Source organism: Loxodonta africana, chromosome 5 (genome assembly GCF_030014295.1).
Source record: "Loxodonta africana isolate mLoxAfr1 chromosome 5, mLoxAfr1.hap2, whole genome shotgun sequence".
NCBI classification, from domain to species: Eukaryota; Metazoa; Chordata; class Mammalia; order Proboscidea; family Elephantidae; genus Loxodonta; species Loxodonta africana.
The window spans coordinates 106,190,969-106,205,342 of record NC_087346.1 but is presented as its reverse complement, the minus strand read 5'-3'; the positions used below and the strand labels follow the sequence as shown (position 1 = coordinate 106,205,342).

Here is a 14,374-nt window from a genome sequence, read left to right as displayed (position 1 = left end):
TCTGCCTGCCAAGGAAGCATATGTGCTAGATCTCCTAAACAGTAGTGAAAAAGTCAAGTTCTAGCAGTGGGACAGTATTCTAGATATCTTTTAGAATTTAGAAATTCTGAATATTAGTAATTTGTCACATGCATCCAACATGAATTTATGATACAATTGTACTAGAAAACCAAGCCAAGAAAGCTTACCTAAAGCAGAACATCAGGACTACATTGTGATCCATTTCTTTTTACCAATTAGACAGTTATAAATGGTCTCATTTTTTTCCCCAAGAAAATAGATGCCAAAGAGTAAAGATCCAGTTCAATTTATCTTTCTCTTTAGGATGCCAGGAACATTATCCAGTCAAAGACAAATTATACTTCTCTTGATAAATGTCTCACTTAATAAAATATAGTGATGTGGATGCCTTTGTTTTGCTTGGTATGTACATGTCCCCTCCTGGCAGGAGCACATCAAAAGTGTACGGGTGAAAGACACCTCTGATCTCTGCTTCAAAGAGTGCTGTACACAATAGCGTTCATGGCACAGCATGATAGATTTCAGCTTTATGCCTCTACTTGTCTGCACAAGTGTGAAAGTTTTATAACTGCTAACAATTGATATGAAAGTGTAAGTGCTGCCTTCTTAAAAGTGGCATGAGGAAAAGCAACCACTAAACAAAACCTGTTAAGACAATTACTAAAACACCCTGTATTATATTCTTAACAGTAACACTCTAAATCGAGTTGGGAAAAATGGTTCATAGCTCACCCACTGGCCCATTTTGCTAGTAGGCTGTTGTTAGGTCCTGCTGAGCCAGTTTTTGACTCATAGTGACCCCATGTGACAATGTAGAACTGCCCTGTAGCATTTTTCTAGGTTGTAATCTTTATGGGACCAGATATTCAGGTCTTTCTGCCAAGGACCGCAGAGCAGCTGGGCAGGTTAGAACTGCCAACCTTTTGGTTGGGAGCCTAGGGCTTAACTGTTGTACCACCAGGACTCCTTACTACTAGGCTACACAACCCTATTAAACATAATTTGCATACATAAAGAAAGAGGTTTAAAGTCTGCTGTAAATTAGTGGTTGTAAACTTGGCCAACTGTTAGAATCACCCGGGGAGTCAAAAAAAAAAAAAAAAAAACAAAAACCCAATATCCAAGCTGCATCCCAGACCAATTGCATCAAAATATCTAGGGGTGGGACCCCAAATCAGTGTGTGTGTGGGGGGGGGGTAAATCTTGCCAGGTGATTCCAATGTGCAGCAACTTTGAGAACTAGTGCCCTAAATAATTAATAAGCAAATACTATTTCATCTAAAGCTCACTTTCCTTTCCTGACAATCTCCACCTCCCTGGATCTTGCAAAGAGTTGACACGCTCCACTGCTAACCCAAAGGAGATTCAAGTCAACCCAGAGGTGCCTTGGAAGAAAAGCCTGGAGATTTACTTCTGAAAAGTTAGCCATTGAAAGCTCTATGAAGCACGATTCTACTGTGACACACAAGGGGTTGCCATGAGTTGGAATCGGCTTGACGTCAGCTGGTACAACCTTAGGTTCCCCATTGCTTCAAACCCAACTTAGCAGAATTACATTCATTTTTCAAGCTTTCAAGATCTTCTAGCCAGAATAATTACAATTTAACTTTGGGGTGGAGGTTGGAGATCTCTGATCTGCCTGCTGTTATTAAGGAAATGGGTGCTCCTGTCAGGGAAAAGATGAATACATTCAAATATGTAAAAGCAAACTTTTACGCAATTAGATCAAATAATAAGCCCTAGACACATTTTCTTTAATTTTAGGACAAAAAAAAAAAAAAAGTAACTCCCACTAACATAATTATTATTTAATATGGCTTTGTAATTATTTTTTTTGTAATTACACACGAAAAAGTGAGAAGCACCATTATTTGCAGGTGATGAGATTGGTATGCCTAGAAAATCCAAAGGAATCGGCTAAAAAAAAAAAAAATCCTGGAAATATAGAAATAAGTTAGTGGCAAGAAGAATAGACAAAATTCAGTAGGATCATTGTGTAACAGGTAATAACCTGCTGAAAAACAGGAGACTCTATTTATAACAGCTACAAAATATAAAATACTTAAACAACAAACGATTTGGCATATATTTACTTGTTTAGTTATTAACCAGACTGGGTAGAGTGGTTTCAGAAAATGGTCTCTAGAGCGGGCTGCTTGGGTACTAATCCTGGCTCCCACCACTTAGTAACTTGGAACCTTGGGAGGTTATTTAACCTCTCTTCATTTATTCTTCTATAAAATGGTGTTAATAATAGTATCTACCTCAGAACAAAATTCAAACTCACAAAAAAAACCTGACTTACTGGTCTGTTAGAGACTAGAGAAACCCTGAGACTATGGCCCCCGGACACCCTTTTAACTCGGTACTGAAGTTACTCCTGAGGTTCACCCTTCAGCCAAAGATTAGACAGGTCCCTAAAACAAACAATAATACATGCAGCTCAACCAGATATATGAGACTAAATGGGCACACCAGCCCAGGGGCAAGGATGAGAAGGAAGGAGGGGACAGGAAAGCTGGATGAACGGAAAAGGGGAACCCAAGGTCAAGAAGGGGAGAGTGTTGACATGTCACAGGGTTGGCAACCAATGTCACAAAACAATGTATATTAATTGTTTAATGAGAAACTAATTTGCTCTGTAAACCTTCATCTAAAGCATAATAGAAAAAAAATATTATCTGCCTCATAGGGTTGGGACGATTACATGAGTTAAAAATATCGAGTACAGTTTCTGCTACATAGTACCATTTAAGCTTTTAATGTTATTACTGGGAGACTTTGAAAAAAGGAATTGAGCAATTGGAGAGCATGTTCTCAGACAGAGTGAGTTTTCAGGCATAAAAGATGAGGGTAGATAGGGAAAAAAATAAACACTGGATGATTACGTAGGTAAGAATAAGTTTTGAAGGTTGAGGCTAATTAGATATCTATCTATTTATTTATGATTCTATAAATGTATATGTTGTACAATTTCAATTTTAATGTAATTTTAATTTCATACGGAAGATTCTAAATATAATTAACAAAACAGTTGTCATTGAGATGATTCCGACTCATGGAAACCCTATGTGTGTCACAGTAGAACTGTGCTACATAGCGTTGTCAAGGGGTGACTTTTTTGGAAGTAGATCGCCAGGCCTTTTTCTCCACCAGGCACCTCTGGATAGGCTCGAACCTCCAACTTTTAAGTTTCCAGCCAAGTGGGTCCCTATAATCTGGAAACGACAACTTCTGTAGTTACAGCATCAAGAGCTGGCTCTCACCTGAGTAAAGACTCAGCTGTTTTTTCTGCCTGGGATGTTCTCTCCAACTACCATCTTCACAAGATTGGATTCTTCTTTTCCTTTAGACCTCAGCTTTAACGTTTCTTCTTCTGAGATGCCTTATGAGTTCTCGGTTTAAAAGTAATAATAAAAACTTTGTTAATTTCTTTTTCTGTGTGTCACTTTCTGACACTTTCCATGCAAAACTCATAATCTAACAATAACTCAATGAGATAGTTTCTGTAATTACTGTTTCCACTTTACAGCAAGGGAACCAAGTCCCAGCAAAATTACATCACCATCCCAATCCACAGCAAGAAAGTAGCTTATCAAGATCAGAGCCTTCACTTAAGAGCTCTGCCCTGCTGTCTGAAAGGTAGTTTACCAGCCACACTGAAGCACATCGCCCTGTTTTTATTTTCAATAGAGCAGTTATCAAAGCACTGCTTTACTGTTTGTGTATGTTTTGTCTCCTCTTGCTAGAATGTAAACATTATGTCTGTCTTGCTTAATGCTATATGTCCAATACCTACAATAATACTGGCTCATAGTAAGTATTCAAGTAATGCTTGTTGGCTGTTGGTGAATAAATAAGTGAATAATAAAGAAATCATTCAATTTGAAAACACAAATGAGATTACAAGAGGACAAGGGATCACTTCTATTCTCAATTCAAAAGCTCCTACATTCAGTGATGGCTATGGCACCCACGACCCCTCATTCATTCTAGAAGGGAAAGAGAAAATACTAGGTAGCGTGAAGTGCTATGAAGTGAAGGACTGCAGTGCTTCTGTAGATTGGGGGTTCAGACAAGGGAAATCTGTCAAAGGAGACAATACACTGAGACTGGAGTGAGAAGGTGAACCCAGCCATGTGAAGACAGGGGCAGGGTAAACATTCTAGAGAGGGGAAACAGCTACAGCAAAGGCCCCAAGAGGGGAACAAACTTGGGGAGTTAAAGCAGCTGATTTTACAGGGTCTTACAGGCCAAGTAAGGAGTTTGGGTTTTATTTTACTCTGCACACATGGAGTCACCATAAGTCAGAACTGACTTGATGGCAACTAACAACAACAACAATGGGAAGCCCTTAGAGACTTTTAAACAAGAGGATTATGGGTTCATTGGTAGAATTCCTGCCTTCCATGCCGAAGACCTGGGTTTTACTCCCGGCCAATGCACCTCAGACACAGCCACTACCCACCTGTCAGTGGAGGACTGCGTGTTGCTGTGCTGCTGAACAGGTTTCAGTGGAGCTTCCAGACTAAGACAGGGAAGAAAGGCCTGATGATCTACTTCCAAAAATCAGCCAATGAAAACCCTATGGATCACAACAGTCCAATTGGCAACATTCATGGGAATGGCACAGGACCAGGCAGCGTTCTGTTCTGTTGTGCATGGAGTCACCATGAGTCACAGGCCGACTTGATGGTAGCTAACAACAGCAAATTTATATTTTTAAAAGTCCCCTTTGCCTGATGCACAAATAATGGATTTGGCGAGGGGTGGGGGGGTGGGGGGGCGATTAAAGCAGGTGTCAGTAGTCCAGGCTAGAAGAAGCAGTGGTTTGTAAGGTGAATAGAGTGGAGGGAAAAGTGAGAAAATAGAAAAGAATGTTAGCAAGGACTGACTATAACAATAGTCACTAAATCGTTATTCCATAATGATGGCATCTAAGCTGTGAGAAGAGGGAATAAGGGGATAACCAACAGCGTGAAAGTGGTAGGTTCAATGGAGTGGAGACACCACAATAAGGTTGAAGAATACCTACGGTGAGACTATAAGTATGATAAAATCAAAGAATGGATTGAGGGGGTGGTCATTAATTCCAGAAAGTGGAATTAATGGTGACAATAAGGTCAAGGCTATATGAGAATAGCTAGCTAAAGTGAATAGCAGATCACTAACACTAATGGCTAATGGCAGCTGGTTTAGAATGAAACCAAACCAGCTGCCATCCAGTTGATTCTGATTCATGATGACCTCATGTGTGCAGAGTAGAACTGCATTGCATAGGGCTTTCAAGGTTATAACCTTCTGAGGTGACTCTGGGTGGATTCGGACCACCAACATTTTGGTTCATGGTCTAGCACTTAACTGTTTGCTCACCCAGGGGCTCCTTAAGATACAGAACTAGGAATGAAAAGGAAGACGTTGAGCCAAGTGCTGAAGTTATCAGTGAATGAGGAGTGATGGGTGATGTCACCTGCTTGCCTCAATTTCTCTAGAATTCTAGGTGTATAGAGCTGTGGTGGGGCTTGGTGACCCATGGACCCAAAGAGCTGAGTACCTTTGGGCAAGAGGCTTGCTGGTGGAGTGGGGTGCCTCCGGGCACTTGGTGGAGCTAGGCTCACAGACCCACAGAAGAGAGGGCTGAGTGCGGGCCTAGGCTTACTGGAGGAATGTGTGTGGGGGATGGGTTCTTATTGGTGGAGCTAAAGGGCTTGGTAACACTTGCCCCAGCAGGGTAGAGGCATGGCTGAGAAGAGGCTACCCTAAGAACAGTATCCTGAATTGTAACCTGTTACATATTCCCTTTATAGAGGGTTGTTTAAGGTTCTTTTCACAGTTATCTAACTTCAGGACAAAAGAAAAAAGAGGTCAAATGTGTACTGAGAATTTTTGTGTATTACAGTTAAAAAGGAAACCCTAGTGGTGCGGTGGTTAAGAGTTCAGCTGCTAAGCAAAAGGTCAGCCATTCAAATCCACCGGGAACTCCTTGGAAACCGTATGGGGCAGTTCTACTCTGTCCTATAGGGTCACTATGAGTCAGAATTGACGGCCATGAGTTTGGTTTATATGTATAGTTAAAAACACTACAGCCTTCAGTATGGATTACATTTCAATATTAAGAAAACGAAAATCCTCATAACTGGACCAATAAGCAACATCATGATAAACAGAGATAAGGTTGAAATTGTCAGGGATTTCATTTTACTTGGATCCACGATCAACACCATGGAAGTGGTAGTCAAGAAATCAAACGATGTACTGCCCTGGGCAAATCTGCTGCAAAGACCTCTTTAAAGTGTTAAAAAGCAAAGATATCACTTTGTGGATTAAGGTGTGCCTGACCCAAGCCATTATATTTTCAATCACCTTATATGCACGGGAAAGCTGGACAATGAATAAGGAAGATTGAAGAATTAATGCCTTTGAATTATGGTATAGGCAAAGAATATTGAATATACCATGGACTGCTAGCAGAAAGAACAAATCTGTCTTGGAAGAAGTACAGCCAGAACGCTCCTTAGAAGGGAGGATGGCGAAACCTCATCTTACGTGCTTTGGACATGTTGTCAGAAGGGACCAAAGGACGTCATGCTTGGTAACGTACAAGGTCCACAAAACAGCAGAAGACCCTCAATGAAATGGATTGACACCCTGGCTGCAACAATGGGCTCAAACATAGCAACAATTTTGAGGAAGGAGCAGGACAGGGCAATGTTTCATTCTGTTGTACATAGGGTTGCTATGAGTCTGAGCAGACTTAACAGCACCTAACGGTTTTGTTTTCTCTTCCTGAAAAAAAAAGAGGATAAAGTCCTAGCAACTAAATTTAGGGTCCAGATATTGAACAAGCTTTAGTTTAAAATGAATCTTGTATTAGAAATAATGTTTTCCTAACCAGAAGACTAAACTTAAGGTCAAGTAAACCAAGCAGTGCCAGTTGAGATTCTGTACCCGTAACCCTTTTGGTCTTAAGAGGAAAAGAAATAGTTAGAAGTGACCATCTCCTTCCAACCCTACCCTCGAATTTGAAATAACAAAGTAGGTTTAGGTAAGAGAACTCAGTGAAAACTTGTGTTCTAAAGAATAGTGGGACGTGGAATGGAGGCAGGGAAATGAAATATAAAAAGTGACCTTGATTCTAGTTCAGAACTAATCTCGCCATCGGCATTCCATCTGTTTTGGGGAGATGATAACATAAGGCCCAGCCCAGCTCTGTACACTCATCCTTTCATTCATTCACTCAACAAGCATTACACATGAGCAGCAGGGCCCACCAGGAGGAAGTATGTCTGGACGCTGTAAGTGGTCTATATAAGAGCTTTACTATTTCAACAGTAAACATTTAGTTTATATGGTGTTTCTCAAAAACACTATGCCTTAGTTTCTATTTCTACCCATTGTCTTTTGAAACCTTCTAACCTACATATACATTTTTTACACAATCATTTTTATTGTTGTTTGTTTTGTTAACCAGCATTTCCACATCAGTTCCCATACAAATTGTTCAGTGACATTATTTGCAGTTATCACAATGTGTCACCGTTCTCTTTGTGTTTTGTTTGTTCCCTTTCCAGTACTCTAATTTCCCTACCCCCTTATCTTCTCATCTTTGCCTTTGAGTAATTGTTGACCCTTTGGTCTCATACTGATGATCTTTAAGTACAGCACCAATTGTACAGGTAAAATCCTTTATTTTGTGTGCCACTATGCCATTTTGCTAAAAGATGATCTCAGGCGAAAGGCTTGGTTCTAGGTTTAAAGGGTGTCTCAGAGTGACAGTCACAGGGAGTCATTTGAAACCCATTTTTTTAAAACAAGGCAACCAAAAATAGATTATATTATATATGTTGCATACAAACAAAACAAAACAAAACCCAAACCTGTTGCCATCGAGTGGATTCCGACTCATAGTGACCTTATAGGACAGAGTAGAACCGCCCCGTATGGTTTCCAAGGAGCAGCTGGTAGATTTCAACTGCTGATCTTTGGTTAGCAGCTGTAGCACTTAACCACTATGCCACCAGGGTTTCCCAAATATTGCATATACGCATATAAATATATATATGTAATATAAAGTTTAATTTGAAGCTTTAAAATGTCATTAATTTTTAAAACTTTTTTATTGAAGTAATTATAGATTCACAGAAAGTTGCAAAGATAGTACAGAGAGATCCCATGGACCCTTCATGTAGATTTCCCAATGGAAGTAACTATAGTATAATATCAAAACCAAGAAACTAACATTGGTATAACACGTGCTATGGCACAGAACTGTAAGACATTGGCATAACATGTGTACCAATATTCCATAGTTCTGTGCCATTTTTCATATGTTAATATTTTTGTAACCACCACCACAATGAAGATACAAAATAATTCCATCACCACAAATCTCTCTTCCAAAAATTAAATTTTAAATCCTACAGTACCCATTTTGGAAAATAGAGAAAATCATCCTCATTTTTCTCCCTGTAACAATTATTTTTACTATATGTATTTCCCCACAGTTGTAATTTGCTGTATATTATAATTTTGTATTTTGAACGGCATTTACTTCATCTTTGGTTTTCCAGATCTCTGGGTTTGAAAGGAAGCTACATGTTGCAGAATTGTTGCAAGGTAATGCAGACACTGCTCCCTTGCAGTATTTCTTTGCAGTGGTATTGACTGATGGTTGTTAACTTTAAGATTGCTACATTTAAACTCTGTCTTCTGTAAGGTCACAATGTAATGACCAGCAGAATAATAAGCATTTGTTCTCCAACAGTGCACCTGTTTAGTTTTGGAAGAATTGAAGGAGGAACCAATCTTAAATGATTTCAGAGAATGAAGCGATTTTCTTCTTCTCTTGCATTTTGTATCTGGATTACCTAGATTCCAATGACGGATCAGTCTTTAAAGAGGTTTATTCTGAAATGGCCACAGAATTATGAATTGAGCTTTTTAAATGCCAATTCTTACCGGATATTTTCCTGGCAATTAGTTTATAAGTTATCATTTTATATGAGTAAATCTGGGAGCTGACCTAATTAACTTTGAAAAGTGTTTTGACTGGATAATGTAAAGCTAAAGATAGAAGACAAACACTGCACTACAGTTAAGGCGGCAGAGTTTGTACTTGACTAGTAATCTAAACTGGAGATTGGATCCCACCCAGCAGTGCCACAGAAGAAAGGCCTGGTGATCTGCTTCCATAAAGACTACAGACAAGAAAACCCTATGGAGCCATTCTACTCTGTAACATATGGGGTAACTGAAAGTTGGAATAGACTTGGCAGCAACTGGTTTGTACTACAGTTGGTAAATTTGTTTCTTATAGGTGTACAAGTTAGCAATCTGTAACTACTTTGCACATACACTAGTGTGAACAAATAAGTAAATGAATAGTAAATAATAGGAGATAGGTTTCTCAGAGTCTAAGAAAGAAGTTATAAATAAGTAAGGAGTAGAAGGCTAGAATGAATGCTGGTGCTAGATTAGAGTTGGAGAGATTAGTATGAGCTCATTTCATACATACCTAGACCCAGAAATATATATGTGTGTGTACATGGGTTAGTATACAGACATGTATTTCCTAGGTTTGCCCACTGAGAGGGCCTAGAAGCAGTGACACCCTAGCAGCAACTAGTGCATCTTGTGCCTTGGTTTCTAAACACCATTTTTCAGTACAAAGATCCAGGAGAAACGGCTGATTTTAAGGCTGGGGCAGGAAAATTACAAGATGTCTGGAGCATCTTAAAGCACCAGAAAATAAGGAAGTTCTAAAAAGAGAGAGGACGGGAAAAGGGGGAGAAAGAGAGAGAGGGAGAGACATGTCAGAAGGACACAGGAGTTCACCTGAAAGAGCTCCCGAAGCCCAAAGCTGCAACAATTTCAGCAACAGTATAAATAATGAAAGTATTGGATTATAACCCTAAGAATACTGTATATATCCAAAAATCCATGGTGATAGATAAAAGATTTGCCTCACAGCAGAATTCTAATTACTAAATGTACAGTAAAACCTGCAAAAACTAGAACGTGTGTATTGGATTGTATTGTGTCCCCTGCTCACTGAGCCAGGGGAGGGACCTCATGCCACCAAGAGAGAAGCGCTAGGAGTGGAGTGCATCCTTTGGACCTGGGGTCGCTGTTCTGAGAAGCTCCTAGACAAAAGGGAAGATTGATGACAAGGATCTTCCAGACAGAAAGCCTTCTGCTGGAGCTGGACCCAGTTTGGACTATGGAATAGCTAAATAATCACGGTGGTATTCTAAGGCACACAGGCAACTGAATCATGGAGCCCAATCACAGGTTCTCATGCTTCGGACAGGTGCGCTGTGCTTTATATCTTACAACCTAGGGGGTGGGGGTTCGGAAGCCTAGTGTTACTGGGATGGAGAGCGGATTTTAGAGAATTACCTGGGATTAATGTCAGTGGTACCCAACCCTATCACATCCAACACCCCATTTTTATAGCAAGTTTTTGTAAAATCCTCTTTACTCTCCTGAAATGAAATTTATGGATAATGACTATCAGGAGTCACTGCATATAAGTTTAAGAAAACAAAAGGGTGGATGCTAGAATAAAAACCTGTTAGGTTAGTAACAGACCAGACATATTTGAATTTAAGACATACAGCATTTATTTATAATACACAAGATAAATTACAGCCTTGCCTGGCACATATTAAGCACTAAGGAAGTGTTAGCTGATAATTTTATAATCTTCTCCCAGTACCATCAACATTACCTGGGAACTCTGATGTTTAACTTTCCATTCATTAATCCAAAACTTCTACAGTGTATCAAATACTGAATGAAACATTTAAAAACAATGTCTTCTGGGGAGCCCTCTTAATTCTGTTTATAGGTTAGAATGTTCAAATCATTCATAATTTCCCATTCATCAAATCCCATCATTCAAGGGATTTAATCTTAACAGAGTTGGTTACAATTGCCTTAACGTATCTTTCATTAAGAGCCTTGGTAAAGATATGTTGACAAATAATTCAATGAATTATTAAAACATCTGGTGATCCTTTAGAGCTGGCCAATAAACTTGTTTGCCAAACAATTTATTTTGTGCTCTGCTGCATAATGATGGAAAGATTTCTTTTTACAAAATAGCTTAAGAGTTTCAAATATCAAAAATGCCTGTGTCCATCATCAGTAATTTTTGAGACTGTTTTTTGTGACTTTTTATTCCCTACAGACTTTACTTATGGGAGCAATAAAGCTACAGTCTCAAAAGATAGTTAACTTTTAACCCAATGTTGTGTGGCTCATCACATCTCAAGATCACTTATGCTATATGATTAAAAAAAAAAAAAAATCAGACCTTATCTGTCCAATAGCTATTTTCTAAAATTCCAGTAATTTGCATTCTAGTCTTATAGCCATGTCTCTCAATTTTGGTAGTAATTGATATTGTAAAGGGCTAAGTAAATATGCGTGTACCTGAATACTTAAAAAGGGAAACAAGTAAGCCATTCCAAATGGTATAATAATATTTAAAAGTTTTGAAAAACTTACATCTGACAACACCTAATGACAAAGTTCAAAACCTGCTAGCTGGCTATGAGTGAACTTGATCTTACATTTAGTTGAGTAATGTCCACGGCCAACTCTAAGGCTTTACATGCATTATATAATCCTCACCACAACCGTCTTCTTCATCATTCAATAAATACACCTGCCACTGCGAAACTTATACTCTAGACAGAACAGACAATAGACATACAAATAAACAATATAGTTTGTCTCAAGGTGACAGATTCCGGGAAGGATAAAAAGGGTAAAAGGGGTGGGAGAAAAGTTTACAACTCTAAACATGGTAGTCAGAAGAGACTTCTTTAACAGAAGGACCTTTGAGCACTGAATTCAGGGTCCAGTAATTAGCCTTTTCCTGAAATGAAATTAATAATAAACTCACTGTGTTACCTGAAAAGGTCCCTCAGGGCTCAGTACTGGCCCTATCTATCCTTTACTGTTTGTCTTCATTTTACAGAAGAAAAACTGAGATTGTGTCAAGAAATTAGAATATAAAAATTTCTTTTTCCAAATGCTTACCACTTCCACCATCCTGTCTAATTCAGCATGCTGGGTCCTTCATCTACCTCTTTACACGAATTAACACCTAATTATGACCCATACACCACACTCTATACTGCCTATCTTATAATGGCTTCTTTGGAACTTCTCTAGTTTCAATCCAAGAGTTTTTCCTAACACACATAGGTAGGTACAGAAATAGGACAAACCTTTCCATACTGTTCTGTGCCAATGGAAGTTTCCATTTCCTACCTTCTTTTCACATCAACGTTACTATGAATAATAAATTCATCTCTAAGGATATACCCAGAGTACTGTTTTTTTTTTTTTTTAAAGTAACTTAAAACAATCATTTTTCTCTGTGTGAACAAGCTATCAGTGTGACAATGTAGGACATTTGTGTACATCAAAACTCAAAAGGGGGCAGAAATCTCACTGCCTGCCATATTCCCTTCAACTCCTAGTCACCCACCCCCTTACATGTAACCACTTTCATTAGCTGCTGTTTTATCCTTCCTGAATTTCTATTTGCAAAATAAGCAGATATATATGTGAATTTTTTTATGTGAAAGGTAGCATACAAGATACCCTGTTCTAAGCCTTGCTCTTTTTCAGTAGTGTTATAATCTTAGCAAGTTATCTACCTTTTGAGTTTATTCATGTGTAAAATGCCACGTGTATTAAATAGAAAGACGAATGTAAGGAACCTACCACAAGACTCAGCACACAGCTTAGTGACCAATACAATAAACTACCTCTGCGCTGACCCTACAGTGTATTGATGCTGGACACTACAGCCAGACAGACACCACTCCATAACACAGCATATTGAAATGTCCATGGAGAGCCAGCAAAGCACAGCAGATGTTGCAGTTTAAAAACTTGGTGGTTTTCTACCTAAAGGAAATTAAAAAAAAGTTTTAGTTCATAAACACATATGATGATTACCCAAAGTTTATTCTTTGAAACATTATATTTTTCTACCTTAAAAAAGAAAAAAAAACAAGGCTTCCAAATTCTCTTTATCTACTAGAAAACTCTCTAGTCTATCCAAAGAAGTCTAGCATGCGTCAACTGCCAACACTTTGCCTAAGTCATCAAAACAAAGTTTACCACTTGTGCTAAGTGCTGTTTAAGAATGTAGTAAGACAGGTGCTTAAATTCTACGGAAATTTTCTTCTGGTTCAGCTGTGACTCCAGACAGGATCCAAAGAGGAGTTCTCCAGTCTCTTCTCTGGGTTTTATAGAGTCTTACTTTACCCTTCTGTGTTAGCCTCTTAAAGCACTGCAGCAACCTTAAAAGGGCACAGGAAAGGGCGACTTCGCATTTGTGCTTATGAGGTTCTCCCGTTCACTGTTTCCTACACTCCCCTCTCATCAGAACCCCGTGGACCTCAGGCTCTCAAATCGCAGTGGAAACAGCTTTTCTGTTGGGTGGAGCCGTGTGTGTATAAACGTCCTTTTCCCGAAGGAAGAGCCGGATTCGGGCCTTGGCACCAAACACGTGCCTGGGACCCTCCCGCCGCCATCGGCCACGTGCTCGCGCTCGGAGCCTGGTCGGTTCGCTTCGCTCAGGGTCAGGGACCTACCTGCGCTCAGAGCTCAGGCCGCTGCACCTCCGCAGACGTTTGCGACAAACTCCCGGAGCCCGAGGTCGGCCAGACCGACTCCTGCCGCCGCGGGTGAGCCGGGCCCCGACTCCGCCACAAAGTAGCCGCGGATCCGGCCTGGGGAAGCAAAGCGCAACCTAGTCGCCGCGCCGCGCCGCCGGCGGGAGCCTCCGGGCCTGGGCGCGGCGCCTGTGCCTCGCGCGGCCCCGGGACGGGCACGGCCGCCAGCCCCCCGGGCCGCCGAGCGCTGGCTGCTCTACCCCTGCGTTCTGGCCGCCGGGAGCAGCGGGGCTCCGGGCGGGCAAAGCTCGAGGGGACGCGGGGCGAGCCCACCCCACCCGGGGCCGCCCTCCCCGCCGCGCAGGACCGAACGACACTCACCGCCAGCTCCAGGGACAGACAGACAAGCAGAGCAGACAGGAAAAGCCCAGGGCGCTGGGGCGTGGCCCGAGGCCGCCGGACAGACAGCCAATCGTGGGGAGGCTGAGGCGGGGCAGGGAGGACCGGGCCCCGCCATTGGCTGCCTGCGGTCCTCGCGCGCCCTGGCCGCGCTGGCTATTGGTGTGGCTCAAAGACTGGCCGACCCTGCAGCCAGCGTCGTTTTGGGAATGTCTGGGAGCGCTCCTCGTGAGCCGCATTCTTTAGCACCTCCCCAGGCCTTGACCCTATTGGATTTTGTCCTTTCAGGCTAATGTGCCTTCTTCGAGGGCTCC

At 40.9% G+C, this 14,374-nt stretch overlaps 1 long non-coding RNA gene and 1 other non-coding gene across 2 annotated transcripts; both read right to left on the bottom strand.

The window, feature by feature from the left end:
- Positions 1 to 4,908: 4,908 nt before the first annotated feature.
- LOC135231452 (uncharacterized) lies at positions 4,909 to 14,086 on the bottom strand. Its single transcript, XR_010322101.1, has 3 exons — positions 14,043 to 14,086; positions 13,641 to 13,778; positions 4,909 to 12,948 (listed from the first exon to the last, which is right to left on the bottom strand). It is a non-coding gene; the product is annotated as an uncharacterized LOC135231452 (long non-coding RNA).
- LOC111752217 (small nucleolar RNA SNORA26) lies at positions 13,238 to 13,359 on the bottom strand. The gene has a single exon (XR_002787202.1). It is a non-coding gene; the product is annotated as a small nucleolar RNA SNORA26 (small nucleolar RNA).
- Positions 14,087 to 14,374: the final 288 nt, after the last annotated feature.